Source organism: Phasianus colchicus, chromosome 7 (genome assembly GCF_987193195.1).
Source record: "Phasianus colchicus chromosome 7, bPhaCol1.hap1.1, whole genome shotgun sequence".
Classification (NCBI taxonomy): domain Eukaryota; kingdom Metazoa; phylum Chordata; class Aves; order Galliformes; family Phasianidae; genus Phasianus; species Phasianus colchicus.
Window position 1 is genome coordinate 25,638,905 of NC_143442.1, and position 21,318 is coordinate 25,660,222.

At 38.7% G+C, this 21,318-nt stretch overlaps 1 protein-coding gene across 2 annotated transcripts in view; it reads left to right on the top strand.

Moving 5' to 3' along the window:
- The window catches only part of ALS2 (alsin Rho guanine nucleotide exchange factor ALS2), a 212,037-nt gene that overhangs the window by 22,844 nt on the left and 167,875 nt on the right, over positions 1-21,318 (top strand). For both annotated transcript variants that reach the window (XM_090144202.1, XM_090144203.1), the window contains exon 2: positions 1,259-1,405. The gene's annotated coding sequence lies outside the window, so the exon portion shown is untranslated. The remainder of the gene's footprint in view (positions 1-1,258; positions 1,406-21,318) is intronic.

A 21,318-nucleotide genomic window follows, 5' to 3' on the forward strand; every position in this document is an offset into this window, starting at 1 on the left:
CTGCACCAAGACTAGGGTCACAGTCACAAGCTCCCCTGGAAATGACTGAAAGCTCTCAATGGCCAATCTTAACGTGACATTCCATGGACCAGAGCATGTCCTTACCCTTTTCATCTGAGACTTCCTTAGATCTCAAATTCTTGCATAACCTCATTTGTTGCGTCTTTTGTGATAATCTTCAAGTGCTGCTATGAAATCTAATAACTTGTGAACTTTGTGTGTGTCTTTTGTTTCTTACTAATGAGCAGCTCCCCACAGCCTCTCAGGCTTCCAGACGGAGACGGTATAGCTTTTTAATTCTAAGTAGGATTGTATATGTTGTTTCTTTATAATGTGAAATTAAAATAACATCAGTTATCATTTTGTGTCTTTTCAAGTGTCTATAACTGTTCTGCAGTCTGCCAACATGAATGAGAAATGCAAAATGATCATATAAGAAGTCTGTTCTAATTATAAGTGTATTTTTATCCATATGAAGGATTGTTCTAGTCACCTTGAAATTTCCCTCCAGAGAATGGCTGCTAAAAATTTCACATGCTTTTGCTCTAAAATACTAGAAGGCCCTGTAGCTGATTGTCCTATAACAAATAGAAAGACTCTAAACCAGTAGCATTTACATTTTTTAAATAAGTGGGCAATTTGGTATCTGTGACCTGATGACTCTTACTTGTTTTTTAAAAATCTTCTTAAATCCTCTGTGAATCTCTTGGCTAAAATGAAAAGGTGAAAAAAGAAAAAAGAAACAAGTGAAACTGCTGTTCTTCAATGCAATCTGTTTCTGAATATTTAAAATACATAAATGAAAATGAAAATAACTTTCTTTTCCAGCTTGGAAGAAAATCTTTACTTGGGCTGACTAACTTGCAGGGCAGTTTCTTTTTAAACTGTTGACTCTAGTCTGATACTCCCTGTAAAATGTGTTGAAATTTTTTTTCCCCAGTTAAAATATTGACATCTATGTTACTTGTCTTCATTGCTTTTCATTGCATTGTTGTTTTTAATATATATTTTGACATTAAAAAAGCAGATTCCTTTCTGCCTTCACTTCTGTATGATTACTCAACTATAAGCAGATCATTCCAAGCATGAAATCACTGTCCTAGGGATGGATCTGATCCTAAATAAACAGATGAAGGCAGGAAGTACTATCTGTCCACTCTTCGTAACTTCTAACATATGATATTGAAGACTCTTCAGGGTTGGGACCATCGCAGGAAAGGTTTTTTCATTTTCACAAATGACAATATTGTTTTTGCAGATGAATTTGAGTCCTGAAGGAGCTGAGTGACCACTTCCTACAGAGAAAGTATGGGCAGCCCCCCACTGCCGTCTCACCTTCTGTGCAGTACTGGACATCTGGCTGTAGGCTGATGTGACTGAGATCTGCAGGCAAACATACAGAAAGGTAAAATGCGATAACGTGAATGTCTCACCTTAGGGCTGGGGAGGATGGGATAATACACACACTAAGTGAGAGAGCCCACTTCAGTTTGATGCTTCTCTGAAGGGGAGGTGAAAGAGGAGAGAGACCACACAAGAGTGGTCACTTGTTTGCAGGGAAAAAATCTGCTTAGATGAAGAAAGAACGCTGAATGATAGACATGTCATTGAGAGGTGCAGTGTCATCCTGGGGTCCAAACACTAATAAACCTATCCATATGGCCTGAACAGATTATGTGCAAAATGAATTGTTAACGTGTATTGTTAAGAGAACTCACCAGAGACACAGCCGTAAGAGCTGAAGCATTTCAGTCCCATAGGTAAGTGAATATTGGCTAGGGCTAACATTGCTCAAAAAAGAGCATTTCAAAGAGGAGCTGATGCATTAACTGGTGTCAAAATGCCTCCCATGGGCTTCCTGGATTGAACTTTCCTCCACTAGTGGCGGTTTTTCTGTGGAGTTCATGGTGACCAGCAGTTTGCACTGGGGGCTGAAATTCAATATATCTACATTCTGGTGAACTGTCTTAAAGCAGTGCTAACAGGTTTTTGATGGTCTTCGGTTGTAGTGCTTGTAGTAACTTGGACTAAAAGGGGTGTGCTGAGTTAGTAATAAGTACTGGAAGTAAAGTGTCATTATCCCAAAATGGTCATTATCACTTTGATTTAAAGAATAAATTACTTGATGAGAAAATAATCATTTAAATTTTGTCTTACATGTCTTCCAGCTGTTTCTGACCTGTAATGTTTCCTTTCTGTGTTTTTATGTTTATTTTAATAATTGTGCTTAAAAGGATTGAAGGAATCAGATACTAAGTGTGTTAAACTGGGAACGTAAGAGAAAAACAGTGTTAATTGTTGATTGCAGAGTTCCAGTTTTGGATTAGATAAATGATTTTTTTTATGTGTAAGATACAGTTTTTCTATTATTAGTGTGTTCTTGCTTTTTCTATGGAAAATTCATCAACTTTACTTTAAGCCTTTGTGAAAATTGTGTTTACATTTCCAGTGAAGTTTGCAAAGGACAGTTGGAGAAAATTCATTAATCCTTTTTTCCTATCTATTTGGTTTTAATGTTTTTCTCAGGGTTGTTTCTCTCAGAAAGATACTTCACCAAGCCTCACTGTTGCTAGGAATGTGCACATGGATCTCGAACATAATTACATTAAACTGTACCTTACACAAAGATGTCTTAGCAAGTGATCGGAGAAAGTATTTTGCTTTTACTCTTGCCTTTCAGAACATCAAAGGTCTAATACAATTCAATTCCATAGCAGTCTATAGTAGTTTTCCTACTTGGGGTTTCATCCCAGTAGTTTAATAAGGTACACCCTCTTGTAGTTTATTGCTATGTTTTAAAATATTTGGTAGTTTTAGGAAACTTTAACTTCTGTGTCTGGATATCCAGCAAAGATGTGTTTCTTCTTGATTGTGACAGTGAACGTGCTGCAGCACTAACGCTGTGTGCAAAATAATGTTCCTTCTTAATAATCTTAATAAAAGTCAACCAGTGTTCAGCAATAATTCCAAATTCTTTAAAAGCTAGCAGAGGCATTACTTCAGCAAACAAGCATTGCTGAAGGTTTATTTTTAGAAGAAATAACTGCAGTTTCAACTCAAATGCTTTTAAAATGTCACACATATGATGTTTCTTAGTGAGGGGGATACTTTTAAAACTGTGCTAGAATATTTTCCCAGTTCACATGAGAGAATTATTTAAAACCTTACCTTGTCTCTTGCTAAAATGAATGGTTTTCATAGGTGTTGTGCTGCATAAGTATTGCTGGGAGGGCTTTTATTTCTTACGTATTTTTAGACTATCTTTATAAAGCTGTATTAGAAAAATAGCAAGTTTTAACTTGGAACATAATGTATTACTACCAAATATTTATATCTCGATCTGAAATCATTTTCTCTCCTACATTTGGTATTGACTGCATTGCTGCATCAGCAGCCACTAGCTGTATTGCGTGGCACTGAGTTCTGTTTGCTTGCCGTTTACTCCTAAGAGCAAAAAGCTCTCTGAGATGCAAGTTCTGTTTTTTGTTGCTTGTGTTTGTCACTAGTGGACATTGCTTTGTGTACATGATGGCCCTTCCTTGAAACAAGACTTACTCCTTTCCCATAAACCAGCTCACTGCTTAACGTTTTTGGACGCTGCGTAACTTGTCTCAGAAGATGATTCATAGTGACTGCTGAGGTGCATAGCAGAAAGAGCCGAGCAGATTATAAACTAGCTGCTGCTTCCTTTAAAGTCTGCTGCAGAGGAAGGGAATACATAGTTTACAGATGGCAAATTCCGGAGCAGTTTTGACAGTCATTAATGTACAGTGTCCCCAATCCCTCAATAGCTGTGATCTTTTTTTGCTCGGGACAAGAGAGCTTGCTATGGAGACATTGGTAGAAGTGCCTGTATGGACAGGGATTCTGTCTCAGTAAGAAAAACGTTGACTGGGTCTTATCCATTTATTTTTTAAGGCAGCCTAAAATTCAAGAGCTATTAAAAAAATAATCTTTGGATTGATAGTTTTTATCTTTACCTGATAGTGGACTGAAATGAACAGGAATGTCTATGTTATGTAAAGACTCCATGAAAGACAGGTGAACATGATCAGGAACTGTGATGAGGCTGCTTAGTGAAATGCTGCTATGACAGGCTGGAAACCTTAAAACCAAGCAGCATTGGTAATCTCTATCATCAGAGCAGAAACATTTTTAGAAAGAGGCTACTCAAATGCTTTGAGCCACTTAAAATAATTGTTTCTATTTTTGTTTTTCATCTGGTAAATCAGAGAAGAATGAGGCTGAAAAGCACTGGGTGATCTGTAGCACATATGAAAATCTAGCTTGTTAGGTGTTTTTGGGTGCACTGGTTTTCTCTAGGATTTGATTTGAGACTTTTTTGATTTGAGCTCCAAGGACTACCAAAATGCTGTTCTTCGTCATAGCCTGAATACTCAGTTCCAAAGCTCACGTATAGAATATTTTTATCTACAATGCATAAGAGTGCAACTTCTGAATATACGTACAAATAAAAGTAGTCTACAAGATAGTATCTCTCATTTGAATTTTCAGTGCCTTTTCCTCACTTCTCTAAACATCCTGTATGAGTATACAGGATGTTTTTTATTTTGAGATAGGAGTAGTTTCTGTAGTGGGTACTGACAGACCATTGCTTTTGGATGTCACTGGCATCCAGTTGCCGATTGACAAAAGCATGTATTTTACGGGCATGTAACAAAACAACTGCCTGCTGCAGGGAATATGATGGCTTCACTGCCTGTAATTTTCTTATGGAAAATCTTTGGAGTTTAGTTTTACCACTGATCTTTTTTTCCTGTTATTTTTCCTCAGTGAAGTCTTAGCATTCTTGCCAAGATTTGCCAAGCCTTGCATATTGAGCATTAGGTGTGCAATCAACTAATATGCCAGAATTCTACACAGCTTGCAGGAACCTGGCAGTTTCCATCAGCCTTCATCCATTATGTGGGGCTGCTGCCCCACTGATTTCTAGGTTTCCTGCTTATCAAGCAATGCTCTTCTGTGCCAGAAGTCCGCAGCATGTTACCTGGCTGCTCGTGGCCTGTAGCAAAAGGCCTGTGGAGGGGCTTGCTGTGTGCAAGATGCTGTGCGATCTGTTGATCAGGCAGCTCTGGTGCATTTGGGCTCGGACATGGAGGGGGCCCAGCACTGGGCTGAAGCTGGAGGCTGAAATGCCTTTGTCTTATGCTGTGGAAAAAAACAAAACCAGGACAGGTTTGCCCTTCTTTTTCTGTGCTGATAGATGTACGGGACTACATACAGGTGTATATCTAGGACATATAAAGGAATTCTGTTCCTCTTGCTTTTGTCCTTCTTTTCCAGTATTATCTCGTGCTTGCGATCTAAAAGAAATCAATCCCCACATCCCCTTCCTCTGCTCACAAATAAAAAATAAAAGCAGTTCCTAAAATTCCCAGGACTCCTACTAAAAATACCACATTAGTCTCCATGGCTTAAAAGCAGTAATTATAGATTCCTTTCAAAGAACAAACATACAGAACTGTCTGTTACCTCTTTGCTCTTCTAGGAGTTCACCTGATGTAATCCCTACAAGGAAAGCCTTGAAAGTGCTGTCTGGGAGGACATCATGGCTGCTAGGAGCTTTAGCACCAGCTCTGCTCTCCTGGCACAATGGATCTTTCTTTACGTTTATAGGTGGCAGGAGATGTAACGCTGGGGTGTTATTTTGGGTACATAGTTTACCAACTTCAGTGGAAAAGTCATAGTGGGGAAAATAATGAAATGCTGCATGGAATAGGTATGCTTCTAAACAGGAAAAGCAAAAGCAAGGGATTCAAAGAAAGCTATTAGAAATGAATGTATAAATGTGTAAGTTAACTTTAATTTTCTACATTGGTAATCTTTATTGATAACCGAGTAGTTAATCTTCATTTTTGCAGGCATTTGCTTTATATATGTCAGTCTTTCTGAAAGTAATGCCTTCTGTTATTTCCATAGAAGCAACGACAGCTACAAAGAACATGATAACACTATCTGATAGAGCAAATTCTTAGCTACAAAACATTTTTCAACATGGTCACTACTATTGGCTGATTTGTGTAGATGAGCTGATTGAGACACTTCATTTTGTTGTGTTACAGTTATGCATGACCATTGGAATGTGGCTTGTCTTTCACATCACTGTTGTCACTGCTGAAACACAATAGCCACCACCTCACTGTGCTTATATCCACTGTTTGGTCCCCGTAAATGTTCAGCAAGCACTGATGAATGTCAGTGAGAACCATTTTTTCTACATGGAGGAATTCAGTGACACACATTTGCTTCATCTGCACTTACATGTCAGATGCCATTTTGTCAAACTGCCCCTCTGCTGCCATCTGTTGCACAGCAACAACATGTAATGGAATATTGGTGGGAAGGTTCAGCCTCTACTGCTCTACCACCAACATGCACCTCTGACATTGTGGGCCAACATAATAAAATAGTAGGTATAGTAGGCATTACTTTCTGCCCTTGTATTTTTACAACTATTAGTCTTAACAGATGACCAATCATAGCAATTTAAAGGAAATTCAGTTAGTGTTAAACAGAAGTACAAATCATGGTATCTTCTACAAAATGTGAGTAATGGATGCAGTAGTGGATTTATAGTGGCATACAGGAAGGCATTTTTATAGCATCCTTTTGAGAAATGATGAACACCATGTTTTTCCTCTGCTTTTAAAATAACTGCTCTGTCTTATATTCTACTGGATAGCAGCATGCAGTGTCAAGTACTGAATATTTACTGGCTTCTAGAAATCAACTCCTGCCTTTCTGACATCAATATTTGCAAAGTATTAGGTGCACAACCTAATACTCCTGTATGGAGATTCTGAGTCAAGGCTTCAGTTCCAAAAAAACTTACTTGCTATAGAAGAAATTTAAATTAGCGTGTGTTAATGGGCTCTTCCATTAATTAGAATAATGGATTATCTGATGTGTTTGCAATCAGCGGCTATTTGCTGAGGACTGAACTTTTGTGGTTAGTAGTTGGAATCTTGTTAGTTTTATAATTGAATTTAAGTTAGTATGACTAATATATTAGGAAAAGGCAATCTTTTTTGTTGTAGACGGAATGACCTTTTTGTAGTGGACCTCCATTCCAACATTCTTCCCTCTTGTTTCTGCCTTTCTCCCCTTCCAGAGCAAATTCTTGATTGCCTGTTGGGGATCTGGTGAAACTACCTTGATGTATTTCTGGACAGCCTCCAATGGCCATCTGGTGTTGCTTAGCTGTACCTTCTGGCCCAGAAATGAGATCATGTAGGGAGGAGCCAGCAGGTTCTCATGGCCGCTGGTCTTTGGCTTGGATGTGTAACAAAAGGCTTCTGGAGTAAGAGAGGTAAATGAAATGAAGATAGTAGTCAGTGTTTTTTATGACTCATATCCTTAACTGGCTTCTTGGAGAAAAAAAAAAAAAAAAAAAGTTTCCAAATGGCTGTGTTCCTGTTGTTCCTTTGTATTTTGAGATTGGACTTGGCGAAGTCAGAGTGCACGATAGCTCTGAGCGGCATCTTTATATTTTTATTGATGTCAGGAACCTGACAAATATAACTTAATTCCTCATCCTTGTGCAATGCTGGAATAGCAGTTGCCAGCTAGGACAGCCCACCAGAGTTTAACTAGGAACATATGCTGGTTGTTTGATTTAGAATTTCTAATCTTAGAAATTGGGGAAAAAATCATTTATGCTGCCTATGTGACATAGATATGTACATTCCCATTTAATTGTGTGGTAAGCTTCTTTACACAGGTTTTTCTCTTCTACAACTATCTTTGATTACTAAGTAGTAGTACAGATTTTTACTCAAATCAGAGGTGTCTAGTGATAAGGCTGTCTTGCTGGTAAATGAATGCAAATCATGTAAGGTTGATCAGGAATTGTATGTATATGGATTGAAGCCCTAAAATAATAAGGGCATTGTTTCAAATTTTTGATCTTTGATATATATTTGACATTGTGGTTATGGTGGGATGAGGAAATGTGTTTGTTTTTTTTTTTTATTTCTTAAGAGGCACTGTAGATTTACTGACTGCTAATATGCATTATACTGTTGTGTTTATAACATGTTTTCTGTGTGTTCCTTTCTCCTAATATGTCAAAATAGTTTAAAAAGGCAACTATGAATTGTCTTGTTTAATTGGTGCAGAAATTTTCTGAAAGTGCAAGTTCTTAACTAAATGGAAATTATTCCTTTGAGGTTACAAGTTGGCCTGAGCAGACAGGCAGCTGTGGATGACAGTCATGACAGAGAGAAGGAGAAGGACAAGTGAAGACTAAAATACTGTGGCCTGTACTACAGATGCAGGCAGAGCAACATACTCCTAGTATTTCTCCTCTGAAACTCTATGAAAGCACAGACAAGAGGAGAAGTAGAGAAACTGAAGAGGTCAGGTGATAGGACAAGGGGATATAAGGAAAAAGTTTTTTTATGATAAGGGAGGTGAGGCACTGGAACAGGTTGCCCAAAGAGGTGCTGGATGCCTTGTCCTTAGAGACATGCCACGTCAGGCTGCGCCAGACTCTGAACAACCTGATCTAGTGTAGAAGTCCCTGTTCACTACAAGGGGGATGGACTAACTGATCTTTGGGAGTCCCTTCCAACTCAAACAATTCTGTGATGATGTAAATGAAAGGGAACGATAGAATTGAAGTACACGTGCAAGAATGCTCTTTGTTTTCAGTTTGCAAGTTCTTGTCTTTTGAGTGTGGCACGTGGTTCAAGACTTGCATCAATCCTAGATATGCTGGGGAAAGTCATCACCTTTTCAAATAAGTGATGGGAGGAACAGTTTCCAAATTTTGCATTTTGAAGGGAAAAAGCACTTAAGTATTGAACAGTGATTGCTAAGAAAACCAAAAACTAAGCTATCCCTAGGTATTTCAATTTTCTTATTCACAAAATAAGTATGAAGCCCCATACCATCTCAAGTAATGCATTCTGGAAGCTGTCAATGCTATCAATATAAAATGTAGTTTAACTCTTCAGAAATTTGTTTGGAGAAAAAAAAAAACAAAATCAAAAACAAAAACAGAACAGAGTTCTGCCGGTTGTTCTCCTGAAATGATGGACCTGTTTAATTTGGGAGCCAGTAGTTGAGATGCAAAAACAACCCAGAAGACTGGTTGTTACCAGTCTCCAGTATTCTGGACTAGTGGCATCCAACACTGCTGTGAAAAGGGATGACCAAATGGCTATTAACATCTTATTTTGGTTTTTCAGAACAAAATACAAAGATATTTTCCCATGCCTCTTTTTTTTTTTCTTTTTTCTTTTTTTTTTTTAATGCTGTCTCAATATTAATTTAATGAAAGACATGGCTATTAGTTTATGAGTGTTTACAGGGAAAAAGAACAAGTGTGCAGTACCTGCTGGAGGACCTGCTTATGTCAGGTGTTTTCTTTCTCTGCTTTGTCTAAGTTGAGAAATCTGTCTTCATAAGATTTCAGCCTTTGTTGCCTTGGCAGCCCAGATTTCAGATCTCTCTTCTGGCAGTACGTTATATTGCTAACTAACCATGGGAGGGCCACATGCAATCTGCGGAGTTCTGTGATGTGCCCTGTGGCCCTCTGTCTTTTTATAAGGAGATATGGCCTTCAGAGACTACGGGTTCCTGCAAGCAGAGCTCTATTCAGATCTGATAAGAGCATACTCAAATCTAGATGTGCATTGCATGTTAGGGCGTGCTGGCTACATGAGCCACACCTCAACATTCACGATAAAGGTGGCTGCAGACTGCTCTAACCAACACAAACTGCCTGCTGCAGGCAGGATTTTTTCTTTTCCTCTGCCCCTAGGCTTAAGGAGGATTGTCTTTTTCTAATCTATCCAGCAATTGTACTCTTGTATGTATCAGGGTAGCTCTTAATTTTTGATAACATATTCTGCTTTTCGTTCCTGGACTTTCTTATATGCTTCTTTTACCTCTAATATGGCCACTCATACAATGTGCAGATAAGGGCAAAACTTTTCTAAGTTGCAGATTGCTCAAGGGTGTTGTTGCAAGACATCCAGCTTAGCTTTTACTTGCTGAAGAGATCTGGCTCATTCAGGTAAGCTTTGGCTAGGCTGTCTGAAATTTGGAGTGGTTAATCTGATGCCATTTTTTTTCCCAGTTTGTCCAGTGCAGAGACTCTACCCTACTTTGACATGAACAGCTGAGAAAGGATACATATTTAAATATGAACAGTCTGAAAGACAGCTGCCTTTATATTTGAGTGCAAAAGCTGACTCTGCTCAGAATGGAAACAATCCCTTTGTCTCAGACTAAATAGCTTACAAGATGTAAGCTATTTGCATATAGCTTACTTCTGTATAGCAGTTCCTTTCTGATTCCTGGTTTTCAGTCGAGTCTGCATCTGATCAAGCAAAGGGATGACCAGGAGTTCCTTTGGGGTTTCTTAGGGGGTGTGTAAACCATAGGTAACTCTTCTTGCCAGTGATTTCATTGCTTCTGGTATCTAAAAATATGAACCCAAGGTTTCAAGTGCCCCAAATTGTCTCACTACATGCAGTTTTACATCTTTCTTGCTTTGTACTCTTGTGAAAGCAAGTTCAGTGGAGTGAATAGATTTTTAAATATTTTAAAATACAGAAAACAGTTGCTACACTGAGTAAGAATGGCTGTATTTGGTTCACTAAGAGGGCTTCCAGGTCAGTAATGGACTTGTAGAAAAAGAGTAGGAGTGACATTGGATTTGAAGAAAAGAGCCTCATTATTGGGATGCTCTCCCATTTTTGGGAATCTTGGGCTTCCTAAGTCAGCATTTGCTTCTGGAACATGGTTACAATGAAGTTATTGCTGACATGCTCTGTCACCCAGCATCCCTTATATGCATTATGCATATTTAACATCAAAAAAATAATGTTACTTCTTAGATTTATTTCTTTGTTTAGTTGCATAGTGTGGGTACTATATTAAAAGCTACATGAAGGCAAATCAGATGCTGTTAATCCTTCCTATTTGATGCTTTGTATATTTTGAAACTTTGAGATAATCTCAAGGCTGCAGTTTGGTCATGTATTAGCTCTATTTATTATTCTTATTGAACCCTGAAATCTGGCTTTTATCTCAACCTGATAAATAATGGAACCTTTGGCTGTTAGAGTGAGGATAAATACATAAATAAAGAAGAGCAGTTAATGAAAAAGTACCTGGTCAACAGAGATGACAGTGAATAAAGATACCTGTCAAACTCTCAGCACCATAAAAGCAAGCACATTTGGCCTGATCCAACATCTGAAGAATATCCTCTGTTTCCAAAGGGGTGTCTTGTTGGCCTGCATGATGTGTATCCTTATCTCTGTATCCTCCCCCCAGTCCTCCCTCCCACTTTTTCCTTTTGAAGTGCAGCAATGTTATTTGATTTGACTGCTTTCTGCAGCAGTGTGTTTTTGCAGCAAGTTTTGTGGAGAACAGTGACATCACAGCATGTTGGGGATAACCTATTGGGTAAAGGCAAGATAATGTGGATGATCTAGTGCTGTTAAGAGTGTAGCCAGTTATCAAAGTGTGTGTTTCTCTAGAGCAATACTGTTGTAGCAAGGGTCAAGAAGCTTCTGATACAGGCTCTTAGAAGTCTCACTAGTCCTCTGTTCTTATTTTAGAGCATACTTCTCTTGCTTCCACTGCAAGGCACGCTATTTGGTTGATTTTTAACCAGAGCAAGCCTTAGTGAATTTATACCTGCAAGTAAGCCTATCGCACTGCTGCACTGAAAAATGTATCGTGGGATTTCTATCCAAGCCGTGTCTTATTCTGACTTCCTGGCAGACATGAGTCTTTTCCCCTAAGGCACTTCATCTATTCTGTCTTTTCTACTTCTGGATATTCTCTTGCTCTCTCTGACTCCACCTCAAATATATCAGTATCTTAGTACATGGTTATCCTTGCTGTTGTCCCCTGGTACAATTACAGCATGATTAAAATGTGCACTATGGCTGGGACCTTGATCGTGTTCAAACAAGAGTATAACCTTAGACATATAGCCCAGTTACGGTGTTGTAACAAAATCAAGGAACAGCCCTGCTTGTTTTAGAAGCATGGGGTGTGGCTTTAACTGCTTTTCCTTGGCATTTTTCTAGTCACACCACTAGCTATTGCTGCATTACAAATGTCATTATCCCAGATACCTAGATGAGCCCCAGGGATGAATTTACAAATACCCCTCCACAACCTTTCCAGCATTTTGCTGCTGTCTGCAGCTCGGAAGGAGTAGCAGTGTGCACTTTTTAGGTTTCTCATATTTTCAAAACTTTAAGTATTTGCAGATATACAAAGTGTATTCCCCAAAATATGCATGTGCTTATGAATTAATTACATAATTCAGTTTTGGGACCCTGAGCTCAGAGGCCATTTCCAACTTTTTGAACTGTTGATGTTCTAAAAGGGCATTTTCCTTAAGAACAAGCAATCCACCAACGAATTTCTTAATTTGTTCATTTATTTCCCTTTCGTAGGAAGAATACAACACTAGCCAGTCTGAGACAAGATCCTGGAGCAAGTGGACCATTGACTTGTCTCAGTTCAGCACATTTTGTGTATCATATTTAAATTATGACCCCCAAAGACCATTCTACAAGCTATTCCAGCTACAAAAGTGTTTTTAAAAAGCCCACAAAACTGACTTTCCTGTGTTCTGCCTTTAACACATCTAGTTCTGAGTACATGGAAGAAGGAATAGGAGGAAAAAAGCTGTTTTCATTAAGAAGTCTTCTTACTTCAACTTTCTGGCTTTTCATATATCTTTATCTAGCTATGAAGAATGGGATGTGACATACATAAGAAAAGCGTTTAAAAGACAGGTCAGGATCTCCAACTAAGAGACTTATCCTGCCACTGAATCAACTGTGGAAAAAAGACATTGAACTCCAGGTGCCCAAGTGGAGGAGAAGTGTTTTCTCTTGAGATGTTTTTTTAAATATGTTGCATTGCAGCAGTGCTTTCTGCTGAACACTGCCACACCCAGGCAAAACCAGGAGTTCAGGTAGGCTTTGGAGACATTGCCTGTACCCTGTACGCAACTAACAAGGGCAGCAGTGGCCATCAAATTAATGCTTCCTTATATGCTATGTCCTTATAAGCCTTGTCATTCTTCAGGAATCTCTCAAGTTCAGAACAAACGTGCCTGCTATTTTGTAGGGGAAAATTAGACGTACTTCTTACCATTGTAAAACTTCTGTCTTTCATGGAAATAGCCTCTGTAGAAAATGGGATGGGATGTTTCAATCAGAATATGATAGATATTAATAGTAATAGTCCAAGCAAAATCCTCTATAGTTTTGTTTAGAGTTTCAATGTCCCTTGGATTTTCTGTGTAGTTTGGCTAATTCCTTGGGCCTATGCTCAGCTATAGCAGCTTTTGCAACTTTTCAGCCATGTGCTCTAGGAGGCAAGAAAAGGAAAACTTACTAGAAACACTTAATAGAAATCCTGTCAAGAAGCTATGCTTATACAAATACCCAAATTTCAATTAAGTTGATCTTTTAATAGAAGGGTAGGTTGTTGTTTTTTCAGTTTTGTTTCTGTTTGTTTCCTGGCTGGGCTGTTTTTTTGCTGGTGGAGTGAGCTGAATCAGCTCTTTGGGAAGCAAATGAATACCACATCAGGCAAGAAAGGAGCATTGCTATTTGGCTAGAGGAAAGAAAGGCCAGCCTTCCTGATGGCATGGAGTGCCTTAGTTCCTTTTTGAATTGCATCCTAAGAACTTTTACAGTATGGACTTAAAACTATTTTGGTGCCTAGTTTTTGTTTGGAAACCATTTAGAAATCACTCTAAGTCTGGAAGCAAGTTTTAAGTTTATTTGTATTCTTAGTTTCTAGCTGAGGTGCTTAAATTGATAACCTTTTATGCCTTTTTTTTTTTTTTTTTACACTTTCATTGACTTCAGTGTTGCAGATGGAGATCCCCTAAAAGGTGACAGTTCAAGGGGTAGAATGAAGCAAGATTTTTTTTTTTTTATGAAGTCTCTGTAACTGTTTTTCAGAGGATTGTATCTAGGTGGGTATGTTATAAAAATCTTGTTCAACAGTTCTGCTTAAAAAAGTACTTCTGCAGTTTTGAAGAACAACTTTAGGACAAGAGCATCATAAATTATACTTTTTTCTTTTTATGATCTCAGCGCTGTCAGACAGCCCCACAATTTAAGATCTGTATGTTTGTAGTTTGTAAGCAACTTGAAGTGTACACTGAGCAGTGTGACTGCCATCTGTTGTATGCTGAAGCCAGAGTTTATGCTGGCACAATTTTTGCTGTGAGTGAGAGTATTCTACCCGTTCTGGGAATGTCTGAGAAGGTTCAGGGCTGCAGGTCAGGCACTGCTGAGAGGTGGCAAAATGGAGCGATGAACAGTGGGTATCCATAAGACTCCTGTACAGGAGGCACTTGGGCTCCAGATAGCAGCCCCTGGTCTCTTGCCAATGTCTGAACAGGTACTTTGGCTTTCTTCCTGCCAGACATTTCTCGACTTCCATCATTTTCTGCAAGCTTTCCTATGTCCTCAAGCTCTTTTAGAAAAAAAAAATTCAGTCCTAAAATAAAGTAATTTGTGAGGTCTGAAGCAGAAGTGCAGCATCTATGGGAGATCAGAGAAAATCTGGGTTTTTTTGGTTGAAATTTTGTGGCCTTACTTCTTCGTCCACCACTGGGAGCTATGCAGTCTTGCAAGACAACAGATCATGGGTCTGGCTGCAAGAATCTACATACATCCTGATCTATTTAATGACATCTGAATGATGCTGGCTTATGAATTCATGGACAAACTGACATGGTTGGGTTTCAGCAGTCTGCACACAGGGAGAGCAATTGAGATTGGTTCTTGTGTGGAGCATGGAAAGCTCCTTATTCACCCTCTTAGTGTGCGCAGGCACAAGTTATAATCTAATTGAGAATTCATGCTGTATTCCAGGAAGCGGGGTTTTGCCTCAGTGATTTTGTTTTTCTTTAAGGTGTTGACCAGTACTTTGGAATTTAAAACTATGTATCTCGAAGAAGGCATAGAAATGTAATTTGAATGCAAACTGTATTAAGCCTTCACATCCTGTATCCTAGCAGGAATTTCTCCAAACAGGGGAGGTATTCATTGAACTAGGAGCAAAGCAATGTCAAGTTGAGAAGGAAATTACTATGGAAATGAGTTTTAAAAGCCTGAGGCAGATGTGGGGAGAGGCACATTGTACTGGGAATTTTCCTCACGCTGTCTAGTTTATATGGTCTTTCCATTACTTTAACAGCAGCATGTAAGAAACCCTTGATTTGGAACAAAAACTTCTGAACTTCAGTAGTTCTGTGCTGTTGTCATATACTGGCTTTCATTTGAAGGGAAATTAAGCCTAGCCTCAGCTGCAACAGGGCAGCTGCTTGTATAGGAATGGCCTTACTTGGTGTAGACCAAAGGACCCTTCAGCCCAGTGTTTTGTGTCTGTGGTCGGTTATGGATGCTTAGGAATGGGATATTCTTCCAGTTCTTGCCAAAGAATAGCTGAGGGGGTTCTGTAGATTTGATAGTCTTTGATTATGATTTTTATTTCCTAGGTTTGTCAATACTTATTTTTTTCTTTTTGAACTGTGCGTTTTAGGCATCCATATCTTTTGTCACTGAGTTCCACAATTAGACTACACAGTGTTGGGAAAAAAACTGTTTCTCACGTGCTCAGTGATAAGGTATAATGGTCCTCCCCCCAGCATATTCATTTCCATTTAGTTTAGTATCATGTTTTTCATTTGAAGAGATTTGAGCAGTATGTAGGTGGATTTGTTGGTGTGGTTTGTTGCAGAGAGATGGTGCTACAGGGAGAAAGTGAGATTTTTCAGAAACAGCAGCCAGGCCCTTTTATATCTTTCAATACATTTGGGATTATTTGTGAAACAATAGTTGATCCTTCATGCAACTTGGAATGGATAGATTGCAAATAAAGATACACGTGGCTTAGGGCAGGGGAGCTTATAAAGTTAATTCTGTTGGCAGAAATTGATGAAAAAAATTGTGTGGAAGGGGAAAACAGGTTGCAAATGTATAAATAAGTATTTACAAACTATTGGAGGACTAATGGATCTTTTAAAAGCTCAGTCCATTCCAGTCCCTCAGTCACTAAAATGGAATAAACTATAATGTCCCACTTCCCTTTTTTTTTTTTAATGCTAAAATTTTGAAGAGAAGATAAAGAGAAATCCTAAGAGACTGCAAATCAAGCTTTTGTTAAGCAATTTGAAAAAGTGTAAATACTTAATTTCTCTCTTTCTTTAATGTTATTGTTCACATTTTAAATACTTTCCTAAGTCTATGGTAATCACTCCTAAAAAGAGCAGAAATGTGAGCATCTGTTGCAGAGTCGTTCATATTTGGCTGTGCCATTGGAGATGGGATGATGTGAGTGTGTGCAGTTTGGGAAACTTAACATAAACTGGTTTGAATACTGTACAGGGTAAAAAGATGTAAAGTGTGATTCCAATTAAAAGGCTGTCTACAAGCAGAATATTGCATCTGAATAGCCTAGAAGTTTATCAGTCGCTTATATATCCAGGCTTTGTGGCTGCTCCCTGTAGCATTAAAAAATAAAGCCTACATCCAAAATCTGGGGAACATTGATGTATTCAGAATACAAACAATGTTCTCTTAATATGTCTTCGTTTGTTATGTCTGGAGTGCATGGAAGACAGAGTTTATGAGCTGCTGCTATCTCTTCACTGATTTTAATGGAAACTAGTTTGATTCGAAATCCTGTGAATCCTGCTATTTGAGAGAAGGATCTACTGTTTCATTTCTGTTCAACGAGGGAGAAATTTCACTTTCCCTTTTTAGCTCCTTTATAATACAGTGATTTTTTTTTCAACCCCCCAATAACTTCAGAACTATCTGCATTATTCTTTAATTATTTTTTTTAAATCTTAAAATTTATTTTAATTACCTTTAAATGCCACTAATCTGCGCACAGAAGCCTTTCTATTACGTTGAGTTTCCAGGTTCAAGACAGTCTGAAGAGATACCTCTTGGTGGTTCTGCTGGCTAGGGTGGTTATCAGGTTTGTTCCAGATGGGGGGGGTTGAGTACCAAGGAGGTATGTGATCCTGCAGCAGTAACATGTGAAAAGATTACAGCATCTGTCTGTCCCATCTCCCTGCTGCTGATGAGCTAACAGACTCTAATCAATAAATCTTTTGATTTTGAAGTGCTTTTGAAGTACCTACAGATAAGCCAGTAAGATCTCAATGGAGAACCATAATAAAGTTGGTTACCTTTTTAGTCTATTGTGATTTTATCCAACTCTGCTCTTGGCCCCAGTCCCAACTTCTGCCTCTGTGCAGTGTTGCCAATGTTCTGAATGAGTTGCAGTGCCATGCTGTGTAGGAACTGAGAATGAATCAATGAGGTCTTGGTGCTTCATCTGATCTATTTGGAATTGTACCACACTAAGTGGTCCTTGACTGGGACCAGTGTGTCATGTCACACCTGTAACACAAGGGGGATTAGCCTGGAAAGACATGTTACTCTTCATGGTCTAGAAACATCAGAGTTCCCAACGTCTCAGTGAGAAGATATGCAATCAACTGAAAAGACTCAAATGGGATAATCAGTGTTCTTCTGGATCACAAATAAATGGAGTGTAGAAAGAACAGCCCTAAACAGTAGTTGTCTCTGTAAACTGCAAATACGTTAAAACTTTTTGCCGCTTAATTATCTTCTAGTTTGTGTTGATTCATGGAATGTATTTATTGGCAGTTCTCAAAACAGGCCACCCTGTACTTGCCCAAATATTTCACAGTATAGCAGGCACGTTGAAGCCTGTCCATTTTCCTTTACAGTTCAGCCAATTCTGTATCTGATTATTCTTTTCCTACATCTTTGTATATATTTCTCCTCAGCATTTATTAATTTCTTCTAGCATGTGCTGCTTTAAATAGTGAGTTGATACCATGCAAAAAAGAATTTGCACTGCTGTCAGAGGTGTTTGTTGTTTTTGAGCCCATCCAGCCCTGAGACCCCTCCCAAAATGCCCAAGATGTGACTCTCAGCTTGAACTGGAGTCAGGTAGTATGTCAAGGTTTTGCTAACTGATGTGCTTGTGTATGATAATATTGGAAAGCCTAAACTTATGTTGAAAAATATAAACCTTCGAAACTTCCTGTGCAAGCCCTTGTGTTTCACAGCTCCACAACCAGCTGTAGCTACTGAGGCAGTCAGAGAGCCTGTATGAGTCAGGTTGTTGTTAAGAGGCTAGAGGGAGCAATGATTGAATGGGGGCACTATGGCCTATGATGTTCAGGTAAAGGCAAGAGCCAGCGCAGGTATTTTTGCAGGGCAGTGGGACTGTACTAGCCAGCAGGGCTAGCTCTTCCAGCCCTTGTTTTGTTCATGTTTGGTTTTTTTTTTTTAAGTGAAAATCTAGTTCTGACTTTCTGAAGTGACAGGTAGGAAAATTTCCATTTCAGTTTTCGGTCTGTCTTACAGCAAGTTTGAGAGTGTAGTACTAGGTTCAGCTGACCCACTTTTAAATAAAAGGATTGAAGAGAATAATGAATCTTTCCACAATCCTTTCTATGAACATATTATCTGAAATAGGTCGGTCGTTTTTTTTTTTTTTTGTCCAAGTGCCCAGTATAATAATATTCAAATCTAGAATTGTATTCTATAGTTTGTACCGCAGTTCTTCATGTGCTGTAGTGCTCAGAAGGGCTTTCTGTTTTCCTTCACTCACCTTCTAGAATCAGTGAGCATCATATCCAGCCTGTCTTCCTGTAGTGATTTCCTTTCTGCATGAGGACAGGAAGAGTTACGTATGTAGCAGCATATTGGCATTCAGCAAAGATGCATTGATACTAGACACCGAGGCACAGAGGGATGAGAAGATCTGCCTTCCCTGGAGACCAGGCCTGTAGCCTTTGTATTCCCACTGCTGCCAAATGCCTGCCTTACTCAAAAGAATAGAGAATTAAGCACAAATTTCCTGGTCTCTAAGTTTCCTTGTATAACAGACTATTCTTCAAATCCTGATTAGAAGGTGAGGTTTTAGGAAAATGAGTTCTTTTCATGATGAAAAAATCTTGCAGCTTCTTCCCCATAACAGCCTGTTGTTATGACTGGGGACAGCAGGATGGGTTAATCGTGGCCCCATTTCCTGCGGTCTCCTGCAGTCATGATTTGTGAATGCCTGAGAATACCCCTGCTGAATTGTAATTGTTTGTGACAGTCGGCACATGATTTCAAGTGTTTGGTCACAGCAGTGTTCGTTTTCTGCTCTTTTAATCTTTGATGGATGTTGCGCCTGGCTTCACTGATGTGGTTCATGACACAGTAGGCAGTGATTTCCTATAAGATGTTTTGTCTCGACTACAGAGGTGTGGAGTCCCTATACGATGGCCAGTATTTATTAATGACATCCCAAGGTTTCTAAAGAGAAAGCTCTACCGTAGACCATTAGAACCTAATCTACTCCAAAATGTCAGATGCAGTTAAGCAGGAGTTATCTAGACTGCATTGAGACTTTCCTCATTAGTTCAGGCTCTGATTAGGAGACTGATTAAAGGCTTTCTTTCTGTAAAGGTTCTTTATCTTTGCAGATATCGTTACTATGTAAGACCTGATAGAGCTAGCTTAAGGTTCACGTAAATGTTAAAACTGAAAAACATTTGTGTGTATGCATCTGTGCAGTCATTCAAGCTCTTACAGTACGCATGCATGCTTTTAAAAATGCCCTTAACTAGTAACAAGAAAAATGTTCATTTCTGGACATGAATAGGGTTTTCGTCTTTCAGACTGTTCAGATGGTGCTAATAGAATGCAGTTGTATAAAAGGTCAGATTTTCACATCATACGTAAAGCTGTAGGATTAAGATTTTAACAGCAATTTGAGGTTGCTGGGATACAAAGTATTTTGTTCAGAATACCCTGTATCTGAGATCATTACAACTAGCCATGTTGCTTCCTGTGATTTAACCGTTGCTCTCTCTTCATGCTAAGCTATGTAATTGCGACAGTGCTGAAATATTTAAGGCTCCTCCTAATATTTTACCCACGAACAGCATTAAGCTTTGGTGTATACCTTTAAATTTCTCATCTCAGTGAAGATGGTAATTTAATGTATAAGCTCTTAGGAGAAAGGATTGTCAATTTGTTATGCGTTTTATATGGTTTAGCACAATAGGGGTGAGGCCTCTTGATATTTCTGGAACCTGGATAATACGTTAACATTGTCAAGAAATAAAAACATCCATGAAGCAAATGCTGGAACTTCCAAATGGTTTTGCAAGATACAGTTTCTGAAGAATTGTAATTTTCAGTTTTTATTCTTGAGTATTTTCTAATTAACTGCCTTGTGCATTAATCATTCTTCAAACATTTTGTAGGTTTGTAGGCTAAATCAGAAAGTAAAGACAGCTTTAAGAAAGTGCATGCGAGTCTTGTAAGAAGGATTTGATTGTTGTTTCCAGTCTGGTGAGATTAATAACTAAACATTGGTGTCATTTGATAGTTTGTGTGTGCTTATTTGTCTGTTAAGGGGAAAATGTAGTATTAAGCAGGGATATTAGTGCAGTTGCTACTGATTATCTGTTAATTATTGACAAACTTCAGCAGAGAGACCATGTGCTGGATGCCAGTAAGCGTTACCTCACTTCTGTGTGGTTAACTTGTTGACCTGGAAGGAGGTAGGGGGACTAAATACCGTACCCCTTTACACGCCAAAGCATATCTAATTACCCTTGTTCAATAAAATAAAAAAAATCAGCAGCTTCATTGTAAATATCATGAAGGATGTACCTTGTATTATAGATGACAGGCAAGGGACCTTAATTTTGCCTTTTCATGAGTGTTCCTCATATAAGTGACTGAAATTGCCCTTTGGACTCATGGGCTTAATGAATTCTGAAAGCTTTTGAGCTGATTTTTTTGGGGGTAGAGTTTGCTGCCACAGATGGTAGCAGGTTTTCTGTGGGCTTCTAGTTTGCTGTGAAAGTAACAGCAAGTCATAGGATTAAGATAAAAACATATCTTTCAGCTGCAGAGCTGTCTTGTAACTAATTTCTAATTAGCTTTGCCAGTTTTATTATGGACTTGCTGTTTGCTGTCAGATCTGCACCAGTGATGTAGTTGTTTGTCAAAATGGCTGCTTTCTTTGTATTTCAGTAGTGGTGACCCCTTTTAGTTAAACCAAGTCTTCTCAATTCCAGGCCAGTATGTTTTATCCTCTGCTCTGTGTGTCTTTCAACAAATTAATTAATTTCAGCTAGTGTATCTAAAAAGAAAAATTCTCAGACATCCACCAGCCCTCCTCATATATGCATAGGCAGGCACACAGTTTGTGAATGCTGTGTACCGTTTTCTTCTAGAACCT